The 25,582-nt window shown below is 39.8% G+C and overlaps 1 protein-coding gene across 1 annotated transcript in view; it reads right to left on the bottom strand.

The window, feature by feature from the left end:
- Nucleotides 1–25,582, bottom strand: part of MCRIP2 (MAPK regulated corepressor interacting protein 2) — a 29,444-nt gene that overhangs the window by 2,730 nt on the left and 1,132 nt on the right. The gene's annotated exons all lie outside the window — the stretch shown is intronic.

Genomic DNA, 25,582 nt, shown 5'->3' on the forward strand with positions numbered 1-25,582 from the left:
GACCAAGGGTAAATGACCTCAGCAAACTAGTGTTCAATAAACCCAAAGATCCCAGCTTTTGGGACAAGAACTCTCTATCTGACAAAAACTGCTAGAAAACAATATGGAAAAAATTATGTTTAGATCACACCCTATACCAAGGTAAGTTCAATAAAAATAGTGATGCTATCAATTCCCATACTATCAGTTTATGTCTCAGTTAAATAATTCACATTCAGAACAAGATTATTTTCTAAGTGACTATTGAAGTTCACAGTAATTGATGTTGGCAGTCTATTCTCACCATTGTCTTCAAAAATTATGTTAAAAATAAAGCTACTAAGTTTTCTTTTAAAGGAGGCTTTGACCTCTAATACTACAAAAGTACATGTAACTATGCCTGGCAGATACCTAAACCATAAAACTTATCACTCAATACCTAATTAGCAAATAAAATAGTAAGTTGGTTTTATTTTTTTTTAAAGTGAATGTGGAATAGTATAGCCATCAGATCTATGAGGAAGGGAAGAATTTAAGACCAAGCAAGAGATAAAGAACACTACAAGATGTAAAATGAATAATTTTGATTATATTAAATTAAAAATGTTTTGTACAAATGAAACCAATGCAACCAAAACTAGGAGGGGAAATAAAAAACTGGGGAAAAGTTTTTATAACAAATTTCTCTGACAAAGGTCTAATTTTTCATATATAAGGAATGAAGTCAAATTTACAAGAAATCAAACCATTCCCCAATTGACAAATGATCAAAGGATATGAATAGGCAGTTTTGTGAATTTTAGATTTACTCCACCCTGCTTAGTCTTTAGAATTTTAGCAACAAGGAATGTATACACCCCCACTTAAGGATTGAGTGTGGGGGAGGAAGTTCTATGACCCACGTATGCTAGCAAGTGACAAATCAGAAACAACTGGCTGACCCCCTGGGCTGTCCAAAGCCAAGTTTAAGCCACCATTGGTACATGTGAGACACAGGAAGTGATGTAAAGAACTGCCTTTATATTCGCGTCACTTTCTGGGAGAGGGACTTTGGCCGTGGAAGTTGACTTGGAGGAGCTCTAGTGGGGGACCTGAGACTGCTTCCCTTAGATGACCATATGGTGAGTGTTAAGGCTGACTCCCCTTTCCTTGGCTCTTCCTGGAGACACTAGTCTCCCTTATCTTGGAGGAGGCCTTATGGCTGGAAGTTGAACTAGATTTAATCTTCTGGGAAGGCCCTTTGGCTGACGTCTCTGAACTCCCCCTGGCTCAGATCAGGCTGGAGCAGATCTTCTTCCCTTTTCCCTATTTCTTCCTCATTCTTAACTTCTTCCTTCTATGGTAAACAAACCACCATAAAATTCCATTCTGACAGATATTTCATTGGGATTTAGAATTTAAATCCCTGGCGACCACTAAAAAATATATTCAGTCTCAACCCTAAATTTTAACCTTAATAGTCTTCAGATGAAGAAATAAAAACTATCAATAATCATATGAAAAAGTGTTCCAAATCTCTCCTGATTAGAGAAATGCAAATTGAAACAACTCTGAGAGTACCACCTCACACCTAGCAGATTAGCTATTATGACAGCAAAGGAAAGTAATAAATATTGGAGGGGATGTGGCAAAATTGGGACACTAATGCACTATGTAACAGTTAAAATTTAGGAATATGGGGGGACTGAGGCAGGTAGAAATTAGTTTCTCTCTGCAAGGAGTATGATTAAGGATTAAGGATTAAAGAATATACAAGTAAGAAACATGTGCCTAGGCCAGAGGCCTAGACAAAATAATCTCACATCATGGAAGAGACGCCTCTGCTCCAAAACGGAAGTCCAAAAAGCCAAAAGCCTTTGTAATCAGCTTAAATACCTTCTCGATCTTGCCCACCTTAGAATTTCCAAGAGATTACAAAGCATTTTGGGGAAGTGGAGCAAGGAATTGTGGGGATTGAAGTCCAGAGTTCAAGTCCAATTTTACATCCCCCCATTTGATCCTCTGGGAAGAAGTCCTTCCCCAAAGGATAATAAAAACATAATCAATTTAAAGATTACAATATTTTGAGGATAAGAGAAAGAAAAGAACAAAACCAATAATTGCTGAAACACATTGACAAAAAGCCAGTTAGGGGGCAGTCCCCTTTGGCATAAAAGTATACATACAAATAAATGTTCAATCAACTACACCCAAAGTTCAATTTTGTGCAACTTGTGGGGAGGATTCTTCATGGTGGCTTCTCCAACAGTTTAGTTCCGGATTCAGAGAGGTAGCATCTTCTTTACCTAAAATTCTTCTCAAAAGGAATTTAAACTTTGCAATTTAAATAATGATATTTTTTACATTCCCTCCATTAAGAGGGTGATTGACAAATACAGAATCACTTAGGGATGCATGGCTGAGGTATATGAATCAATTGGTAAGAGAAATTAAAAAGATATCAGAAAAATCAAAAAGAAAAGAAAAAAATTTCTGGATGAAAATACAGACTATCAAAGTTTTATATGTAAAAATTCCAAGTAAAAGAAAAATAAATCTATAACAGGTCCTTGAATCAGGGCCCAATCAAAATGATCTAAGCAATGATGCATTTACCCAGTCAGTAGCCAGGACTACAGAAAGTTACCACACTATGAGAGGCAGAAAAGAAAGGGACCAGATTATAGAAGCCAAGTAGGAGCTAAGTTTGGGGATACTCGTCTTTGAGTATCTTCAGAGTGAGTGTGGACACAAGGAAGGCCTACATCTTAACATAAGTCAAGTGTCACAACCCCAAGTCTCACACTAGGTTCAAAACCTTTGTATTGGCCTAGAAGTACATCAATCCACCCTGGATTGGCTTTTCTTTGGCTCTGTGCAATGGCCCTGTTGTGTATATCTTGTCCTGGAATCAGACAGAATCATTAAGCAAAGTCCCATAATTTATTTAAATAATTAGTGACATCGTTTTTATAGTCACAAGCTTTTTAGGGCATGCATTAGCAAATGTATCTTAAACTTGTAGCACTGAAAAGTCAAAAGGTTAAAGAAAATCTTAATGTTGGTGATATGTGCTTCAAATATAAAAAGGAGAGAAAAAATAATAAAAAAAAACAAATCGTATATTGCACATGCAAGAAAAATATAATAAAAGTCTTTAAAAATTCAAAAATATAGCTTATAATCCTTGACACTCTGTGTCAGCTAAGAAAATATAAAATAGATCCATTTCCTCTTAATATCTGGCCATGCTCACTGTGAGTAGAAGGCAAATGAATTGAACAAGGTTAACAATTTTTCCATCTTTAAAAATACAGTAGTACAAATATGTAGTTATCAAAATCCCCAAAATTCTCAATAGCCCAATTAATTACAATAGCAAACAAACACACTTTCATATTCCATATAAGTTGCTGTATGACATTTTTAAAACCTATGAATTGATGGACATTTGTCACAATTTTTACAAACATGGCAATCTTTCAACCTTGGTATTTAAACATATTTTTTAAACAAAGTAAAACTCATCTTGGGTTAAGAACATAATCAAGAAATCTATATATCATTCTGGTGCAAGTAAAGTAGTGAGCTGAAGAGTATAAATAAAGGGGTGCTCCTTTTTCTTGGAGGCTTTTCAGGGGTACAAATGCCCTGAGATTAACTGCCCAACTTCCATTCACATGTGGGAAGGTTGGGGTTTATAAAATGTATTTCACTTCAGCTACTAGAATGGGCCTTACCTCGTGGTAGGGGCAGGCAAAAATAACCAGAGATTGTTAAAAAAAATTCCAAAAATCATATTTAAAAAACCCTTAAAATCATTTGAGATATTTAGCATATTAAATTTTCCAAAGATTGTTATACAATTATAACCAGTTCTGAAGTCCATCTATGTGATAATTTACAAAGTCAAAATAGAAAGGTTGTTTTTTTCATATATGGGCTTAATTACAATAATATTTGTTCAATAGTTATAGGGGAAAAACAACAGAATTTCAAAACTCAGTACATTCAAAATAAATTCAATCAACCTTCAATGTAAGAGAATATTGAATCCAGGAATATATGAACTTAACATCACAAAGTTAAACCTTAAACAAAAAACGCAATAGAAATACAGAGATTTTTATGAACCATTGAAGTTTGAAATGCCTCAAAATTTATCCTTTAGTCTCTTTGAAGTTCTTTAGGTGTGTTTATCCATTTAAATGTCTATTGTCTAAAGGCAGAGTGGTAAGGGCTAAGCAATGGGGGTTAAGGGATCTGCTCAGGGACCCACAGCTGGGGAGTATCTGAGGCCAGATTTTAACCCAAGACCACATGTCTTTATGTCTGGCTCTTAGTTCATTGAGCCACCCAGCTGCCCCCTCCAAAGCTGAATCTTTGGGCTGAGTCTGCTCCCTGACAGGCAGGTGAAGTCAATGAAATTACCAGAAAAGTCAAAAGGTATCCTTTTAAACAGCCCATTGCTTTTTAAGTTTCTGTTTGAAAAAATCTGTTTCTTCTCCTCTCCCTTTTCTCTCTCCCCTGCTCTGATACCTCCTCCTGCCCCAGTCCACGTGGAGCCCAGGTTGCCCACGTGGAGCCAATACCCCGTTTTGTTACCAGCTGATAGAAATGAGTCCTGAGCGATCTGCTCCAAGGAACTGGGTTTGTTGGGCAGGCAGGTCACTAGGTGATTGCAATCTTGGTTGAATCAGGTGGGCCAGGTGAACGAGAGAAAGACCGAGGGGTGGGCAGGGCCGGGAGCCAGAGCGCAGACAAACAGGACCGGGAGCTCAGGCACCAGGTAAGAGGCCAGGAGCAGGAGCCGGAGAAGGCCTCAGGCAGGAGCTGATCAAGATAGTTTTCTAAAAAGGCATCTTGGAGAAACTGGCTTAAAAAATTCATTATCTAGGCTAAAAAATTTGAGAAGTCCTCATCCCTTCGTGGTCGCCATTTGTAACAGTTAAAATTTAGGAATATGGGGAGACTGAGGCAGGTAGAAATTAGTTTCTCTCTGCAAGGAGTATTATATTTTTTAGAGGTTTATTAAGGATTAAGGATTAAAGAATATACAAGTAAGAAACATGTGCCTAGGCCAGAGGCCTAGACAAAATAACCTCACATCATGGAAGAGACGCCTCTGCTCCAAAACGGAAGTCCAAAAAGCCCAAAGCCTTTGTAATCAGCTTAAATACCTTCTTGATCTCACCCACCTTAGATTTTCCGTGAGATTACAAAGCATTTTGGGGAAGGAGCAAGGAATTGTGGGGATTGAAGTCCAGAGTTCAAGTCCAATTTTACAACTGCTGGTAGAGTTGTGAATTGATCCAAGCATTAATAGCAATTCAATGATCCAGGACAATCTCAAGGGACTTATGAGAAAGAATGTTATCCATATCAAGAGAAAGAACTATTGGAAGAGACACAGAAGAAAAACATATGATTTATCACTTGTTTATATGGGTATATGACTTGGGGTTTTGGTCTTGAAAAGATGATTTCAAAATGAATAATATTGAAATAGGTTTTGAGTGATTATCACACATCAGAAGTCAGATTTAAACTTGGTTCTCTCTGATTGTTAGCCCAGCACTCTAGCCACTGTACCACCTAGCTGCCTTTAAGACTAATGGGATGATAAAAAGAAGCATGAAGGAAACATGCATGTTGTAAGGCATCTACTGTAGGGAAAAGCTAAACTCATTACAAATATTTTGTTTGATCCTCCTTGCAACCTTGGTTAACAACAAGCATGTGCCTCAGGAACCAGTGTTAAAGCTTAAGCCAAACCATACAAAACTGGAGTCAGAAGGATGATGATTTAGCCTAACCTTCTTGCTTTATAGACACTATAGAGAAGACACGAGGCCTGGGGAAGTAAAATAATTAGTCCAAAGTGAACCAAGTAATTATTAGCAGAACTGGAATTTGAACCTAGTTCCTCTTGATTTCAAATCTAATGATTGTTCCAAAGCATTCACAGGCTATTGCCAGTCTGCAACTAACAAGAGGATATGTAGCCTTTGGGAAATAGGACAAGTGAGGAGCATCCCTAGTACTGTGGACTGACTAACCTGCAAATTGAGAATATGTACTAAGTTCAAGGGGAGCCTAGAAATATAATCCTGCTTTAGGATCTGAAATGTGAAGGCAGAATCCTGCTGACCCAGGGGCAGCTATATGGCAGAATGAATAAAAGCACTGGGTCTGGAATCAGGAAAATTCATCTTCACGAGTTCAAATCCAGCCTCTGACACTTACTGACTGTGTGACCCTCAGCTAGTCACTTAACTCTATTTGTTTCAGTTTCCTCTCTGTAAATAAATAAACTGGAGAAGGAGATGGCAAATCACTCAGTATTTCTGCCAAGACATTCCCAAATGGGGTCACAAAGAGTTGCATGTGACCAAACTAGACCTCTGACCAGGGCTCTGATGACTTGAGTAGTCAGTTAACCAGAGACCAAATAATTCCTCTGCTTTACATTTTAAGGCCTCAATGGCCTTCCTCCCACTTACCTTTCTGGTCTCATTTCCTACTCTTAGCACCCTCTTCATTCTAATTGAACTGGCCCTTCTAAATGTTTAGTATGTTACCCCTACCCCATGTCCTGAATATGCTCTCTCCTTACCTGTGTCCTCCTTCAAAATATAGATCAAGTGGTATCTTCTCCATGATATTTTTCCTATTCTTTCCCCTTCCCCCATTGTTATTATCCTTTCCCTATTGAAAGTGCTTTGTGGGATCAACTAGGTAGTACAATGGAGTCAGGAGGTCCCAGGTTCAAATCTAACTTCAGATACTTCCTAGTTTGTCCCTCCTTGCCTTTCCCTAGGCAAGTCCCTTAACTCCAATTACCTCGCCTTTCTCACTCTTCTGCCTCAGGCTTGATACTTATTATGGCTTCTAAGACAAAAGGTAGTTTTTTTTTTAATTGCTTTATGGGGGGCAACTGGGTGGCTCAGTGGATTGAGAGCAAGGCCTACAAATGGAAGGTCCTAGTCAAATCTGGCCTCAGACACTTCCCAGCTGTGTGACCCTGGGCAAGTCACTTGACCCCCATTGCCTAGCCCTTACCACTCTTCTGCCTTGGAGCCAATACACAGTATTGACTCCAAGATGGAAGGTAAGGGTTTAAAAAATTGCTTTATGGAGCATGCCCATCAATTGGTGAATGGCTGAATAAATTATGGCATATGAATGAATTTAAAGGAGGAATACTATTGCGCCATAAGAAATGATGAAGGGGATGGTTTCAGAGAAACCTCGGGACCTCGGGAAGATTTTTTAATGAACTGATACAGAGTAAAGTGAGCAGACCCAGGAGAATAATTTATATCACAAAATTGTTAAAACAATCAACTTTGAAACAATCTTAGAAACTCTCATCAACACAATGGCCAAGCACAATTGCAGAGGACTGAAGATAAAACTAGTTTCCGACCTCCTGAGAGATGATGGACTCAAGAGTGGGGACTGAGGTGTTATTCTTTTTATTGATGTAGCCTATGTATAAATTAGTTTTGTTCAGCTGTTCATGTTTATAATAGGGGACTTTGTTTTTTCTTGTTTTCTCAGTGCTAGTAGATGGGAAAGGGAAGGCTGATTTTTGTTTGAAAACAATTTTTTTAAACCCTTACCTTCCATCTTAGAATCAATACTGTGTATTGGTTCCAAGACAGAAGAGTGGTAAGGACTAGGCAGTGGGGGTTAAGTGACTTGCCCAGGGTCACACAGTTAGGAAGTGTCTGAGGCTAGATTTGAACCTGGGACCTCCCATCTCTAGGCCTGACTCTCAATCCAGGTCCCAACAACTTTTTTTAACAAAAAGAAATTACTTTGTGTATACTTTGTATTTATTTATATGTATACTTGTAGCAAGGTGGATGAAAACCAGGCCTTAGTATCTGCCTTGCTGCCATGTCCTCCAGACCCATCCCTGTTCCTCTGCTCCCACCCCCACTCTGCTAGCATTGCCATCTGCCCTTCAGAAGCACCCTAAAAATCCCTTGATTTAGATATTTGACCTTCCACTGTATCCAGAGGACCACTGAGGCTCTCTATCCATCCTGCAGCCAAACCCCTCTATAGATGCTGAATTCTCCAACTAGAATGTGAATTCCGGTACTTAGCACAGACCTTCAGCCCCTAATAAATTAATATTAGTAACACTGGGCAAGTCACTGGACTCCCACTGCCTAACCCTTACCACTCTTCTGCCTTAGCACCAATATATAGTATTAATTCTAAGATGTAAGGTAATGTTTTATAAATAAGGGACACCTGAGGGGCAGGCCTATAGATGGGTGGTCCTGGGTAGATGGGTGATACTTCCTATCAGTATGACCCTAAACAAATCACTTAACCACCATTGCCTAGCCTTTATTGCTCTTCTGTCTTGGAAGCAAATACACAGTATTGGGAGATGGTAGGTAAGGGTTTTAAAACACAACAATAATAAGAAATTAATAAAATGAAATCATATTAATTTCTATAATAATAAATATGCAATATAGCACTTAATAAATACTTAATTATCCGTTCATTCTATATGGACTTCTTTTCCCTCCAGAGAATAAGGGCAGGTTTTTTTGACTTTGTATCCCCAAAATCACAGATTGAGAGTTGGGAGAGACTTCAGCAGCCAGCTAGAGGAACCCAAAGTGTGAGACAAAAAGAATCCCCATGATAACAAGCCAGATAAGTGGTTCTCTTGTCTCTTCTTGAAGACTTCTTAGGAGGGGGAAGCAAATGCCTCCCTAAGAAGACCAACCTCCCTTTGAACAGCAATAAGAACTAAGAACTTTTTCCTGAAATCAAATCTAAATTTCTCGCTTGGTAACTTCTACCCATTGCTCCCGGTTTTGTTCTCTGGGGTCAAATAGAAACATGTCTTATCCCTCTTGTGCATGATATCTCTTTGGATAGTGGAGGGCAGCCATCATTGCCCCCCTTGGTCTTCCCCTCTCCAAATGAAGTCTGTTTGGTCCCTTCCCTAATCCTCACCATGGATTTAAGACTCTTCACCTTTCTGGTTACCTTCCTCTGCAACCCTTATGCTCATTAATGTCAGCCCAGAACTGAAGAAGATACTTCAGATTTGTTCCTGGAAGTTATGCCTCACTTTCTGAAGCCCAAGATCTAATTAGTGTTTTTCCCCCACTGTTAAAACATATGGTTGACTTACATTGAGTGACAGTCTACCAGAACCTCCAGCTCTTTTTCAAATGTATAATCATGTCTCCACCATCTTGAACTTATACACAAGAGCTTCTTTGTGTATGTAGTGAATTGCTTCTCCCTAGATTCATGCCAATGTTCCAGCAGGTCAAAAGCCTTTTGAAGGCTAGCTCTGAAATCTCATGCATTCACTATACCTTGCAGTTTTATAGCATCTGCAAATTTGCTAAGCTTGCCCTTCTTTATCTAAACTATTGATAAACAAGTTTTTGTTTTTTAAAACAGAATTGGTCCTAGGTTTAAATCTGGCCTCAAATACTTCCTAGCTGTGTGACCCTGGGCAAGTCATTTAACCCCCATTGCCTTGGAACCAATACACAGTATTGTTTCTATGATAGAAGGTAAGGATTTGAAGGGGGAAAAAAAGAATAGGGTTGAGCACTGATCCCTAGGGTATTCCTGGTGCCTAGCACAGTGCCTTGCCCATAGTAGGATCTTGATAAATATTTAAACCTCCTAGGAGTGTCTGGCACAAGAGATAGAGTATGTTATTTGTCTCTTTCCCCAAAAGATCCAAGTTCAGACACTATCTGTGTGACCCTGGGCAAGTCATTTAACTTGTTTGCCTCAGTTACCTTATCTTTAAATGAGGATAATAGCACCTATCTTACAGGTTTGGAGTGAGAATCAAATTAGACCATATTTGTAAAAAGCTTTTGTGCTTGGCACATAGTAGGTGCTCTATAAATGCTTATTCCCTCCTTCCCTCTCTCTTCCATGCTCTGTCAAGAAATGTACTGACTCCCTCTGCAGTCAGGGAATCCACAGCAGTGCAGAGAAAAAGAATAAAGGTTTCATCAGGCCCTCCCCACCTCATGGAGGAACATGATCCTACTGTGAGGGGTTTGGCTCCAGATTTCCCACTGCCAGAGTAACTTGTCCAGGCACACTTGACAAATATCATCCAACCCTTAGCAACTGCCTTGATTATGTCAAATTCCTTACACTGGGTGGGAAATTAATCCCTTTCCTCCTTCCTTCCCTCCCTCAACAGATTGCCACACTAGGAAAGGCTGACTTTGTGACTAGAGCTAGAAAAGAAAGAAGACAAAAGGAAGTCTTCAGCTCTTATGAAAACCTATCAGACTCTAGTCTTGTTTGTGAACCTTTGAAGCCCTATATTTGGGTAGATCAGGATGAGTCAAACTTCCTGACCCTGAAACTGAAAAGGCTCTGGGATTTTTATCCTGTCACTCAAGGTTGTTTTGATCTGGGAAGGCCTTGAATGTTGGGCAAGGCTGACTGCAGATAAAATTAAGTCTAGCAAAGTTTGAGCACTAAGAGATGTTTTCACCTCTCCTCCCTTGCTCTGGAAGCAGAGGCCAAAAGTTATGTAAAAACTTTGCCACTGGCTCTGCTCTATGGGGGAAAGGGCATGTGGTTACAGGCAACAGCTCCCTTCCAGGAACACCAGAACACAAGCAGACCATAAGCCCAGGCCATGAGGGTCAGACTGGAACCAAGAGAGCACAAAACAATTGAACTGGGCTGTGCCCAGTGAGGTGTGAGGACCAAAAAGGAGCTAACCACTTACTGCTATGCCCCAGGTAGGGCAAGAATAGTCAAGTCCAGGTCCTTGGGCCTCCACGGAGCCTTTACAACTCCCCATTCTTCTCTCTCTGGAGAATTCCTAAAGCAATTAGGAGTGGACCCATTCAACTGAGCACTAATACATACTGTTTTGTAGCCTCTTAGGCTATCAGAATTGGAAGGAGGCCTTGGGAACTCTGAAGATCCTTCCCAGCAGAAGAAACTGAAGACAGGAGATTGGGAAAGAACTTTCTAAAGTTTCACAGGAACAAAGAGACCCAGCTATCATTCAAATCTAAGTTGTCTGACTTATGCTTGGTATCATTTTTGCAACTGATTATAAATTTCCCAAGGATAACTCATATAATACAGATCTATGAGCCCTCCAAGGTCATCTAGCACAACTCCCTCATTTTATAGATAAGGAACTGAGGCCTAGAGAAGCAGAGTTAGTTAATAAGCATTTGTTAAGCCCTTACTATATACCAGGCACTGGGCTGAAGCTCTAGGGATACAAATTCTAGCAAAAATAATGACAGTTCCTACCTTCAAGAAAGAGCACTAGGTGGGAAGTGATTAGAGTCAGGCCTGGCTTGGAGTGAGGAAGATTCATCTTAAATTCAAATCTGGCCTCAGAGACTTACTAGCTGTGTGGCCCTGGGCAAGTCCCTTAACCCTGTTTGCCTCAGTTTCCTCATCATTGAGCTGGAGAAGAAAACGGCAAACTCTAGGATCTCTGCCAAGAAAACCCCAAATGGAGGTCACAAAGAGACAGACATGACTGAAAAATCACAACCACAACAATAAAACTTTCCAGGAGCTTATATTCTAATGGAGGAAAATAGCACAGAGAAAACAGGCCCTAAAAAGAAGGCGGGGAGCAGAGCAGTGAAGTCTCAGGCATCAGTGATGGCTGGTCTGAGGTCCTTCCCCAAAAGGGATGTTCTAGAAACACAAGGATTTGAACCCAGATCCTATAACTCCCAATTTTGTATTCTTTGCACTGCATATGCTGCCTGTACAAATTGAATTCTCTACAATAACCCTGTGACATAAATAGTGCAAATAATATTCTCCTTTATGGATGAAGAAACTCTTGAGGCCCAGAGATCACTTACCCAGAGTCACAAAGTGAGTAAGTAGGTGTCAGAGGCAGGAGTCAAACTCAAATCTCCTGCCTGACTCCAAACTTAGAGCTCGTACCACTCTACCATAGCCTTTCTTTATTGCTTTTCAATTCAGACCAGCTTTATGTGATCCCATCTGAGGTTTTCTTAGCAGAGATACTGCAGTGTTTTACCATTTTCTACTCCAGCAGCAAATTTTTCAAATGAGAAAATGGAGGCAAACAGAGTTAAGTGTCTTGCCTGGGCAAATCACTGTTTGCCTCAAAAAAATTATATACATATATACATAATACATTTATGTATATTATAGATATAAAATAAACTCTACAGATTTATTCCTATATACATAAGAGAGGCAGAGAGAGAGAGAGAGAAGGGTTGGTGAGAGAGACACTGAAGGAGAGTCAGAGAAGAGATACACACAGAGGGAGGGGGAAGAGAGACAGAGAGACTAGGATCTGGAAGGGGCCTTAGGGGCCAAATAGTCTAATCTAATAGATGAGGCAACTCTCATTTCACTTTGCAGCCTGAGTCTGGAATGCTGAGGAAACACCTCCCAGGAATGCTCTCCAGTGGGGAAAGGAGGGAGGCAGAGGAAGGCTCTGGTGTCATTGGCTCATCACAGGGAGCCCCAGTACAAGTTGGTCCCAATTATACACAAAAGCTAACATGCAGAAAGTCTGAACATCTCCCCTTCAGGGGAACAGGATAATCCTGATGGATCTGAGTCTGAGGAATGCGGGGTGGGGGGTGGAGGTGCTCCCCAATCGGAAACCAGCTCAAAACTGCTGAGTCAGACTCAGCTGGGCAAGAACTACACTGGGGCTGCTTGCTGAAGGATAAGCGCCTGGGGAAAGGGCTGTGTTGAAAACTGGCTAGAATAACCCCAAACAGAAGGCTCCCCGGGTTTGCTGCTGCCACCCAAGGGTTCAGAGGCTTCTTCTCTTCTAGAGTCCCTGCCTGCTCTCTGGCTTCTCTCCAGCATCCCTCCTTCCCAGCAGTTCTCTAACCCTACATTCTCAGAACAAAAACCTGGAGAGGAATTCTCGCGGTAAAAATGACAGGGAGCCAGACTTGGCATTCAGTTCAGTTGCTGCTCAGATCAGACTCCTATGGACGTTATTCACCCCAGAGATGCCCAAGATTCACATGGATCTCAGGCTTTTCTCTACACTCTGAACTCTTCCATAGTATTCAATATTCCTGGAATTGCTGCCAGCACCTCTTTCTTTTTCAAAAATACATGTTATATCATACTTTAGAAAAGATTTATGTCATATGTATATTTACTATTTATATTATCAACAATGCATTATTATATTATAATACATGAGCAATAACATAAAACACATAATATATTTTATTATATATCATATATTATAAACTATGTTAACAAACAGAATATTTTATTATATAATATATTATGAAACATATTAATGTTTTCTATAATACATTATAAACCATATATTAATAAATAATATATTGTATTATATAATATATTATACATTTAAAATACACACAATATTTTATTATATAATATATTATAAAATATATATTGAATAATGTGTTTTATTATATAATGTATTATAAACTACATATTAACAAACATTTTATTATAGAATATCTTATAAACTATATATTAACAAAAGTTTTATTATATATTATAAACTATGTATTAAAAATAATAGGTTATATAGTATAAACTATATATTGACAAATATGTATTTATTATATATTATAAACTATATATTAACAAATGTTTTATTATAGAATATATTAGCAAACATGTTTTTATTATATAATACATTATAAACTATATATTAACAAATATGTTTTATTATATAGTATATATTAAAAATAATACATTTATTATATGCTATAAACTATATATAAACAAATGTTTTATTCTATAATATATTATAAACTATATCTTAACAAATATGTCATATATTATAAACTATTAAAAACAATATGTTTATATTATATAATATGTTACAAACTATATATTAACAAATAATATATTTGACTATATAATATACATCTAAAATAGATATTTATTTTTCCTGGGTTATATACATGTATTATCATGAATACATGTTTCTATATGATTCATTTTTCAAAATGAATTATCCCATAAAACCAAAACCCCAAAACATATGCTCAAATGAACAAATGATAAATCATATACTTTCATCTGACAATGCTTTTTTAAAACGAGAATCTTTTCTGTTAGTCAGATTTCCCCTTTGGTAACCACTTTTTAAAAATTCTTTTCTAAGCTGACTTACCTCTGGTTAGTTGATGTATTTCTAGCTACTTCTGAAGCCTTCAGGCCTCAATTCAGTCTTTCCATTATCTAATGAGATCTCTCTGAAATGTACCATTTTCCTTCTTACCACAGTGGTCCCCAATCTTGCCACCCCCATAAGATCCCCACATCAGAGCCTGTCAAATAACTCTCACTCAGGAGCCCTCAGCAGACTGGAATTCATGCTTTCATTACAACCTTTTCTGCTTCAATCAAACATGGACCTAATCCAAACCATAATCACTGTGGTGTGGTTCACCAAACTGGAAGCCATGCCTGGGGGAGAAGCTAAGTGAGGTTTCCTCTCAGTGGATCGCCCTGCCAAAAGGATCTAGGAACAAAGAGAGCCACTGTCTTGGGGGAGAGTCTGGCTCGAGGCCTACTGTGCACCCAGGACCCCCCCTTTTGTGGGCTATGGCCCAGTCTGGTTCTTTAATAGGTGTTCAAGATAATGGAGCTTCCTTTGTCTTCAGGCTTAGTCTCAACCCAGAGGGGCCAAGAGAAGCTGCTGAGCCTCAGCTTATGAGATTCCCTTTAATTGACTTAAATCAAGCCTTATCCTAAGGGTGAAGAGGCCTCTGCCTCCTGATCTCAGCCAAGTGTGCAGGTACATGACAAGGACAGCAGAGCTCTGGGTAAAACTCTAAAGGAGGGCTGTGGAGCTAAATGTAAGCTACTATTTCTCATCTGGGCTTTGCTGGCTCTAGCATCGAGCAAGAGCAAGAGACCTTGGTTTAGAGCTGGAAGACCCAGATCTGGTCCCTTAGTAAATATGGGACCTTGGCCTTATTTCCTTAATCTGTAAAATGGGGATAACAATATCAGCGGTGTTCTTAATTCCAAGATGTGGTGTATAGAGGGGAGAAATCTCTGGACTTGGATAAAAAGAGAGCTGGGCTAAAAGCACACTGGCTGTGATTAAGGGCAATTTCCCTCTACTCCCCAAAGCCTCAGTTTCCTCATCTTCAAAATGAGGGGAATAATGCCTACTTCCCTTTCTAATACCATTATGGGGAATGTGTCTTGTGAAACTTAAAGAGGAATATAAATTTGAATTGTATAATATTAACATTGATCATTGTTATCATTATAATGTTAATGATTTTAATTCTAGTTCGTGCCAATGGAACATAGGCTCCAGTACCACCTATCAAGATGGAAAGACTTTTGGGTAGGGAGCAGCTAGGTAGCTCAGTGGATTGAGAGCCAGGCCAAGAGATGGGTTCAAATCAGATACTTTTTAGTTATGGGATCCTGGGCAAGTCATTTAACCCCAAATGCCTAGCCCTTATTACTCTTTTGCCTTGGAACCAATTATCAGTATTGATTCTAAGACAGAAGGTAAGGTTTTCAGTGAGAGAGAGGGAGACAGAGAGAAAGAAAGAGACAGAGAGAGATTGAGGAGAGAAAGAACACTTGAGGTCAAATCAGCTTCAGACTCTTATTAGCTGTGTGATCTTGTCACACAAGTCACTTGACAGAAAGAAAGAAAGAAGAAAGAAAGAAAGAAAGAAAGAAAGAAAGAAAGAAAGAAAGAAAGAAAGAAAGAAAGAAAGAAAGAAAGAAAGAAAGAGAGAGAGAGAGAGAGAGAGAGAGAAGAGAGAGAAAGAGAGAGAAAGAGAGAGAAAGAGAGAGAAAGAGAGAGAAAGAGAGAGAAGAGAGAGAAAAGAGAGAGAAAGAGAGAGAAAGAGAGAGAAAGAGAGAAAGAGAGAAAGAAAGAAAGAAAGAAGGAAGGAAGGAAGGAAGGAAGGAAGGAAGGAAGGAAGGAAGGAAGGAAGGAAGGAAGGAAGGAAGGAAGGAAGGAAGGAAGGAAGGAAGGAAGGAAGGAAGGAAGGAAGGAAGGAAGGAAGGAAGGAAGGAAGGAAGGAAGGAAGGAAGGAAGGAAAGAAAGAAAGAAAGAAAGAAAGAAAGAAAGAAAGAAGGAAGGTTTGGTGGCATATTCCTAGTGATAGACTACCTGACTGTTGGGTAAGCCTCGCTAAATATCATCAGCTTATAACGAGGCTAGCTAAAAGCATAATTCTTATTTTTTTTACCCAGACCACTCTCAAAAATGGGCTTCTAATTCCCAGAGGGGTTTCTGTCGATGGAGTAAGCATCTAGCCTGACAAAAATCACAGATCCTTCAGACACTAAAGGTCTATGTTCAAATCTGGCTTCAGAAATTTACAAACTATGTGATGCTGGGCATGTCATTTAATCCCTGTTTGCCTCAGTTTCCTCACCTATAAAACAGGAATAATAGCATCTACCTCCCAGTTGTTGAATCAAATGAGATAACTTATGTAAAGCATTTTGAAAACTTTCAATCACTATATAAGTGCTAGCTATTATTATTATAACCACTTTCTCAAGTTTGTTACGAGAAAAGAACTATATAAATAAATGTAAGATGTTATTATTAGCCTCCGCCAAGAATATAATAATCTTGTTTATCAAGTTCTTAAATGAGATTTCTCAGAGTGGGGCCTGTGACCACACAGGTAGTATTTATGTGAACCAGGAATCCAAGGCCTCTTTGAATCCCTAGTCCCCTTCAAGATTCAGTTCAGAGGAGTAGTAGCTAGGGAGCTCTGTGGATAGAGTGCCAGGCCTGGGGATGGGGGGTCCTGGGTTTAAATCTGGCCTCAGATACTTCCTAGCTGTGTGACCCTGGGCAAGTCACTTAACCCCAATTGCCTGGCCCTTATGACTCTTATGCCTTGGAACCAATACTTAGTAATGATTCCAAGACAGAAAGTTAAAAAAAAAAACAGATTCAGTTCAGAGGCTACCTCCTCTTTGAGGCCTTTCTTGGTTTCTTTTCATTGTTAATATTCTAATGTTCAACTCCCCTGAAATTACTTTGTATTTCCTTCTTATCTACTTTTCTGCTTACAAGCTGTTTTCCCAAGACAAGCTACACTGCCTCGCTCCACCTCCAAGAATATAGATTTGTTGAAAACAGACACAATTTCATATTTTGTCTCAATATCTCCAAAGCTTAGCATAGCGCCCTGCATAGACATTTAATAAATATTTCAATTGTTCAATTAAAATTGAAGTTCTGCATCTCAGCCCCTGGATCTATCCCAATACATCACACTAGATGTAAAGAAGCGGAAAAAAAAAAGCCAGGAGATCATTCAGTGGACAAAGCAGGGGCTTACAATATGCCGTGGCACTGAACTAATCAATGAGGATGCAAAATTTAAAAAAAAATAGCTCACATTTATTCAGTGTTTCTAGAGTTTTCAAAATACTCATTTCAAGATACTCCTGTGAGGTAGGTAAGGTGGTCTCTAACATCCTTTTCAGATGAGGGAACTGAGGGGTTTCCCACAGCTTGTTGCCACTGTCATGAGCTAGGAATCCTTCCTTCATTCCACAAAATTATTGATACATCCTATACTCCTATGGGGATGACACTGGGAATTCAAGGACGTTGGTCAAAGCCAATGGACTGAAAAGAACCTGGGTGGGCAGGAATAAGGAGGGGCACAAAGAGGAAGCTTTTGGAGCTAACAGCTAACATTTCGATAACTCCTTACACAGGTTTATCTCAGGTGAGTCTCACCTCCCTGAAATGTAGGTGTTAGGAATATGAGCCCCATTTCTGTTGTTATTGTCATCTCAGTCACATTTGACTCTGTTACCCCATTTGGGATTTTCTTGGTAAAGACACTGGAATACACACACATCCCTTGTCTCTCTCTTTCTCTGTCTCTCTCCCTCCCTCCCTTTCTCTGTGTGTCTCTCTCTCCTCTGCCTTTCTATCTTTCCCTCCCTCCCTTTCTGTCTCACTTTTTCTCTGTCTTTCTGTCTTTTCCTCCCTCTCTTTCTGTCTTTCCCTTTCTGTCTCTCCATCCCTCTCTTTCTGTCTGTTTCTCCTTCCCTCTCTCCCACTCCTTCTCTCTCTCTCTCTCTCTCCCCCTCCTCTTTTCCTTGCTGCCCTCTTGTGTATGTGTGTGTGTGTCTGTCTCTATCTCTTTTTTTTTACCCTTACCTTCCAGCTTAGAATCAATACTATGTATTGGTTCTAAGGCAGAAGAGAGTTAAGGGCTAGGCAATGGGGGTTAAGTGACTTGTCCAGGGCCACACAGCTAGGAAGTGTCTTTAGAGGCCAGATTTGAACCTAGGTCCTCCCTAGTGTGATAAATAAATGTTCTCTGTAGTTGTAATAAAAGCTATCAATCCCATATTAATTCCTTTCACAGGTAAAATTCAAAATGAAAATGTCCGACTTGTTAAAAATTAAACTACTAAGGGTCCTTTGCCTACAAAAAAAAAATAGGGATTGTATTACCTAGCTGTCCCTCCCTCATCTCTTTAAAAAGAACACAAACTAAGGTCAGCTAGGTGGCTCAGTGGATTGAGCACCAGGCTTAGAGATGGCAGGAAACAAGGTTAAATGATTTTCCTGGGGTCACACAGCCAATAAGGCCAGATTTGAACTTGGTTTGAGTCTTTCTAACTCCAGGCTTGGTATTCTATCTACCTTGATACCTAGCTACCCCCATTTTTGTTCTAACAAATAAGGAAACTGAGTCTGAGAAGGTTAAGTGCTTTGCCTAAGGCCACCCAACTAGTAAACATCTATGGCAAGATTTAATGAAAGATGTCCCCCTCAGACTTTGGGTGAAGTCTGAAGATAACAATCAAAAGATATATGTATATTATATATAACACACATTTATTATATGTTATAATATATAATAATATAGTATGTTATTATAAAATGTATATTTTATAATATAGTATGTTATAAAATATATTTTATAATACAGCATGTTGTTATAAAACATATTTTATAATATAGCATGTTGTTATAAAATATATTTTATAATAATATATTACAAATACAAATAATACAAAGGACCATCTGCATTATCCCCTAGACAAATAGTGATTGGTCAGACATGTTCTATATGGTTCTGTTTAGCCAGGGAGATGAATAAGCAGGTGGAGAAATGTTTCACTCTGTACCAGGTCTCAAAGCAGGATTAAGTTTCCAGTGGGTGGAGGCACAGAGCATACCTCATTTGCAGGCTCAAAAGAAGCCTATAATTGTAGGCTCAGCTGGAGTATTTGTCAAGCTCGGAGGCAGACTCTAATGATCTGGGCATTCTGGGAACTAGGACTCTATTAATTATCTGCTATTTTCTTCAGGCTTGCTGACTGATTTGTTAGCACTCTGGAAAGCTTATCATTTCATCCATGTATATTGACTTCACTCGTCTCCCAATAACTTTCAAAGTCCTTTTTAATCAAGCCCTACTTCTCCAAATCCAACCCCGTCCCAGAAACAAACCAGCACCCAGAGAGCTTTCTCTTGTCATACTTACTACTTGGCATGGAACAAATGCTGAATTATAGACGTATGTACAGTATTAGAAAATTATTATTTTACAGTGAGTTCCATCCTTTTGATCTCCTAAACCAAAAAGTACCCGAAGTACTCAGAGGTTCCTTCTTCCTAATCTAACTTCCACATCACAGGTACATGAAGTATACGACTTCTATAAAATTTTCTTTGTACTAGAGAATTCTGAACATTTTTTTTTCTGTTATGGGGTATTCACAGCACCTTACTATAAAATCTGGGTTAAATATTTGGTCATAAATTATGTTAAGTATACATTTCAGAGTTTCTAAACTTTTTTGTGTCATCTGCTGGCCTTCTCGTGTCATCTTTGACTTCTGCAAAAATCCCCCCAAATTCTCACTAATTTTTTATGCCAACCCACAATATATTGAAATCTCTGTGTGGAAAGTTAAGATGTGGAATGGATACCAGTAAAGTAAGGGCTTGGTGCCTGGAAAGCACTAAGGGCTGGGCAATGGGGGTTAAGTGACTTGCTCAAGATCACACCCCAAGGAAGTGTCTGAAGCCACATTTGAACTCCAGACCTGGCACTCTACCCAACTGATCCTCCCTTATCTCTTTTAATACAGCATAAATGAAAAGTTCTAAGATCCTTTCCAATTTTAATATTTCTCAATTGTGTGACTCTTGGGGCCTAGGTAATATGCCATATATTTCACTTTATCCATCACTTAAAAAAACCCAACACATTGATCAATCAAGGCTGCTTCGGTTAAATACTGAAAAAAGCTACTGAGGGACTATAAGACATCCCCCTCTAAAGATTTTCCACTATGTCTGGGAGGATTTAGGTCAGATGACCCCGAAATCCTTAACAGCTCTCTAATTTCAAGGATAATTACATCTATAATCATGTAAGGAACCTTAGAGGTCAACTAACCCAACCTCATTTTTATTGCCTGGGAAATTGTGGCTCCCCATTGGTCACAAAAGTATTAGAAGTGACTTGCCTATGGTCACCCATCAGCAGTTCTGAGACCATACAGATAGGAACACTCTTCTCACTTCACGTTAATCTACAACTCTATAAAATAATAATAATTTTAAAAAAAACTTGGTGGAGAGAAGAGGAGAGGGAGAGAACATGATTCATGTAACCATGGAAAAATACTTAAAAATAAATAAATTTTAAATTTTAAAAATTGGGCTATGTCTTTCTCTATATTTGTCCTATTCATTCATTCAACAAGCAGTTATTAAGGGATTGCCATGAACAAAGAAGTGTGGAAGTGCTAGGTGGTTAAAAAGTAGAGAAAAGACAGAGCCTCCTTCCTCAAAGAGCTCACACTCTTGTGGGGGGATGAGATTAGGACACAAATAAATTAGAGTGGGCAAAGCCAAGACTAAAGGAGATCTAAGGAATCAAGGACTGCCACTGGTGGTGGTGGAGTCAGGGAAGTCATCAGGGAGGAAATGGCATCTTGGTTGGGTTGGTTGATTCATTCAGATCAAGTCACCCCTTTAAGTGATAAACTAAGAAGAGATGAAAAGAAATCTCAAGCTATCAATAAATCACAGACTGAGACTAAGGGCTAAAAGTACTGATTGCTGGAGTCAGGTTGCATGGGAAGCATCGGCTGAGAGATTTGGTCCAGCTGGAGGGGTCATCTATAAATTATCAAGATATTTGAGAACCAAGGTCATTTCAGAGATTGGAGCAGGTGTGGCATTCCAGCTAAATTCCCTTCAAAGGAACCAGGAATTGGGGGAGGGGGGAGAGGAGAAAGAGAGGCATTTAGTCAAAAGTCTAGCAGAGGGGCAGTAGCTAAGTGACTCAAGTGGATTAAGAGCTGGGCCTAGAGATATTTTGGCCGTGGGTTCAAATGTGGCCTCAGACACTTTCTAGCTGTAGACTAGTCATTTGACCCTAATTGCCTATCCCTTACCACTCATCTACCTTGGAACTAATACCTAGTATTGAGTCTAAGATGGAAGTAAAGGTCTTGAGGTAAAGTTTTTAAGAAGAGTTTTTTTAAAAGGAAGGGTGCCAGCACCAGGAAGAGGAAGGGAAGGAAGCCAGTTTGATCATATAACTTAGGAAAACTTTTGTAGAAATTTGTTATAACATGTAATAAAATATGATGAAATAAAAAGGAAGATATTCCTTGGTATTCTCAAGGGCAAAGAAAGCGCAAAAAGCAGCAGATTGGATAGCATCTCTGACCCAGCTCCTAGACACAGAAATACACAGTAATTCTCCCTAATTAAATTAAAACAGCCTGTGAATATGTAATATATAAATATAGAGTATATGAATGTAGATTATATTAACAATTCTGTAAATTAAAAATAAATTCTCACACACGCAAGACAAAAAAGAATTAAATTAAAAAGGGGGAAAGCCTAGGAGAGAAAGCTCTAGAGAAAAGTACAATCTTTCTCACTTCATTAAGATATCATTATGGATGGGATGACTTGATTGGGTAAATCAATGAACCCTATCCTTACAAAAAGTATAGGATGAGGAGGGTAGACCAAACCTCAAGAATAGTGCAGGTAAAAGCACAGATGGGAAACAACACCTTATTTAGTGGAGGAGGAGCAGTGGGGAAGGTAGGAAGACAGAACAGAATCCAGTTAGGTTTGTGGATAGCAGGATACACAAGTGTGTGGAGTGAGAAATTAGTGTGTTATTCTCAAGGTATCTAAGTTAGTAAAGCTGGTGCCCCCCCCCCCCCACTCCCATCCATTTCTCTTAGAGCTTCCTTCAAGACAAGGTTACCCTACCCCATCATTCTTGAAGCAGGACAAAAGCATTACAGCCTTAAGTGAGTTTGTCTGGGGGTTTGCCTGGGGCAGCGTCCCAGACTGACCCAATGATCAAATCTTAAGTACCAATCTTGAGGACCTTTTTGTGTTAAAAGTCTCTCCCAGGGTACCAAGCCCCATGGCTGGACTGATCCTCACACCAGCCCCTCCAAGATAATCCAGGCCTGACCTCCTCTTCTCTTTGTATATAATATTCCTGTCCTTTATTTCTGGATTAAAATCCTTGTCTCCAACTTTTGACCATTTATTTAAAATATTAATTTGCTTGACTGTACCCACTGCAAAGCTGTTCTCCAACTCCGTTAATTTGCCTATCAGTCAAGAGTCTTTCTGAAACTCAGTCAGTCAGGCAGTCAGTTAACAGTCAGCCAATCAGTCAAGACATAGCTGCACATTCTCTCTCTCTCTGCTTGTCTCTCTGTCTCTCTGTCTCTCTCTCTCTCTCTCTCAATCCTGAGGGAATTCTTTAGGTCAATGACTTGAGGCAGTGCCCCACATTTCTCTCTCAGTAAATACATTCCATTTTAAAGATGGTTTCCCCCAGTTTTTAAAATAGTGGTTAAAGAGGGTTACACTTTGATTTTTTTCCAGGTCCCCTTAAATTTCCACTTCACACAGAAGTAGGGGAATAATATGAGATGAATGTGGGATAGTTGAGTGAAATTAGCTGGAGCAGAACTAAATGCCCCCACTGACTCCCCTCATATTTTTAAAATGTGGTCCCAGAAGACTCCTGTCAGGTCAACCTCTTTGAAAACTGACTCTCACTCCCCTCAGGCTAACTCCTCTCAAGCCCAGATCTGAAAGCAGAATTTCTCCTTAGGCTCCTAGGCTAGGTCACTTTCCTCTTTGGACCTTCTGTCCCTCTTCTGGATAGACTTTCTTCACTCTCCCTTATTTAGCTTTTGCTCCAGCTGTTTTCCTTGACTGACAATTTTAGGGTTGATTGGCAACTGTGAAGAGTGCTGAGGCTCAGGGGCAGCTAGGTGGCTCAGGAGAGTGAGAGCCAGGGCTAGAGATGGGTTCAAATTTGGCTTCAAATACTTCTCAGCTGTGTGACCCTGGGCAGGTCCCTTAACCCCCATTGCCTAAGCCCTTTTCTGCCTTGGAACAATATACAGTATTGATTCTAAGATGGAAGGTAGTTGATAGTTGAGTTTTAAGGAAAAAAAGAGTGCTGAGGCTGAGTTGGGGAGCAGAAGCATGGCAATATGGCGCCTCAGTCAGATGGTACTTGGGTAGAGAAGACTGTGGGATTGAAGAGAAAGAAGCCCTCCTCAGCCCTGTAAAGAAGTTTTCTAACCACAGTGTTCTATAAATGATAAAAATGATGAATACAAAGAAGCCTGGAAGGCTTACATGAATGGATACAAAGTGTTAAATCTGTAACCAATCAGTATATAATTATTACAAAAATGTAAATAAAAGAAAAACTGATACTGAATGCTGTAGAATTGAGATGACCAAGCTTGGCTCCAACAGGGAAAGGGAAAAATAAACATTTTTTTAAACCCTTACCTTCTATCTTGGAATCAATACTAAATATTGGTTCCAAAGCAGAAGAGCAATAAAGGTTAGGCAATTGGGATTAATTGACCTGCTCAGGGTCATACAGTAGGAAGTATCTGAGGCCACATTTGAACCCAGACTCTTCCATCTCTAGCCCTGGCTCTCTATCCACTGAGCCACCTAACTGCTTTGAATTGATGTATTATTATTTTTAATGCTTAACCTTATATGGTTTTCTAAGTCAATAGAAAATGCCCACAGGGATCCTTATGTATGGTTTAGTGACCACCATTTCTGTTTGAGTTTGACACCACTGCTTCATACCAGTGGAATAATAGATTCCAACCACAACCAAAAAACATTATGGTTTACAGAACAATTTCCATCCCTTACAGCATTCACAATAAACCTATGAGGGAAGCAATGCAGGGATTACTGCCCTCAATTTATAGATAAAGTGAGGCATAGAGAGTTTAAATAAATTGCCTAGTCAAATGGTAACTAGTGACCCTTTCTTGGTGCCTCAGGTTTTCATCTGTCCAATAGGGAAAATAGTAGGCAATGCCAAGATCAAGTTTTGGAAAAATGGTTGGTAGGCAGAGAGACAGAGAAGAGAGGAACCTTGGTAGCTCTTATGCCACCTGTTTCTGAAGATGTTCTTAGGCCTAATTCTACCTTAGAGTGTGGGATGGAGAGACAATGGGTCTTTATCCATGGTCTAAATTAAATTTAAAAATTTTAAATTTAAATAAGTCATCATGAGGTAAATGTTTGTGAGTTAAGAAACCTGAATTTAAGTCTTTGCCCTGACACTTAAAAACTATGTACTCTTTTAGCCAGAAAGTGGAGAGAGGAGTCACTTGAATCTCTCCTCAAATACTAGCTGTAGGACCCTGGCCAAGTCACTTAACCTCCCTCTGCCTTTGTTTTTTCACCAATAAAATAGGAATCCTATTAGCATTTACCTCACAGGGTTCTTGCGAAGATCCAATGAATACCTGTAAAGTTCCTGATATTTAATAAATGCCTCTCTGTCCCCTTCCCCAAGAGCTGAATTTTCCCCCTTCTGGATCCCTGGTGCTTAGTATAGAGTGGGGGTTTAATAAATGTTGGAGGAAGAATGAATCTACTTATTTCTCTGAATGTTAAAGTTGGAAAAGCCCTGAGAGGTGATCTATTATAATCCTTTCCTCAGACAGATGTGTAAAATGAGGCCCAAAGGGGTAGAGCTGCTCAAGGTCATAAATGTAGCAAATAAAAGTGTCAGAATTTGAACCCAGGCCCTTGGGCTTTAAAGTTCCATACTCTTTTCACCATACCACCCTTCACTTCCCAGGGTGTTTGTGGGAACCCAAGTGCTAAAGTCATAGAATGATCTGGCACTTCTAGCATCTGCTGCTTTTGAGAAAATCAAGCCAAGTCATTCAGTGCTACTGTTCTGGGAAGCTGGGGACTGGGGCCTGCCTCCCCAAACTCAGCCTGGAGCGGCCTCGGGGCACCTCAGCTTCAGAGGCCCGGAGGAAATTCTACACGCAGCAGGAAGCAGCTGCCGGTCCCACCTCCGACACCCAGGACACGTTCCACTCCACTCCCCCCCCCCCCCCCCCCCCCCCCCCGGCGCAGCTGGCAGCCCGGGCTAGGGCCATCTCGTGCCTGCTTGGCCCTGCAGAGTCTGGGCCCGAGGGGAGCCTCCGGGCTGAGGATGAGGGGTAGGGGGAAGGATCGGGGGCGGGGCGGGGGTGGTGGTGTGGTAGGGAAGCCGGGGGACTGGAGGAGGGGAAAGATCCCTCG

The sequence above is a fragment of the Monodelphis domestica genome, chromosome 7 (genome assembly GCF_027887165.1).
Source record: "Monodelphis domestica isolate mMonDom1 chromosome 7, mMonDom1.pri, whole genome shotgun sequence".
Lineage (NCBI taxonomy): Eukaryota > Metazoa > Chordata > Mammalia > Didelphimorphia > Didelphidae > Monodelphis > Monodelphis domestica.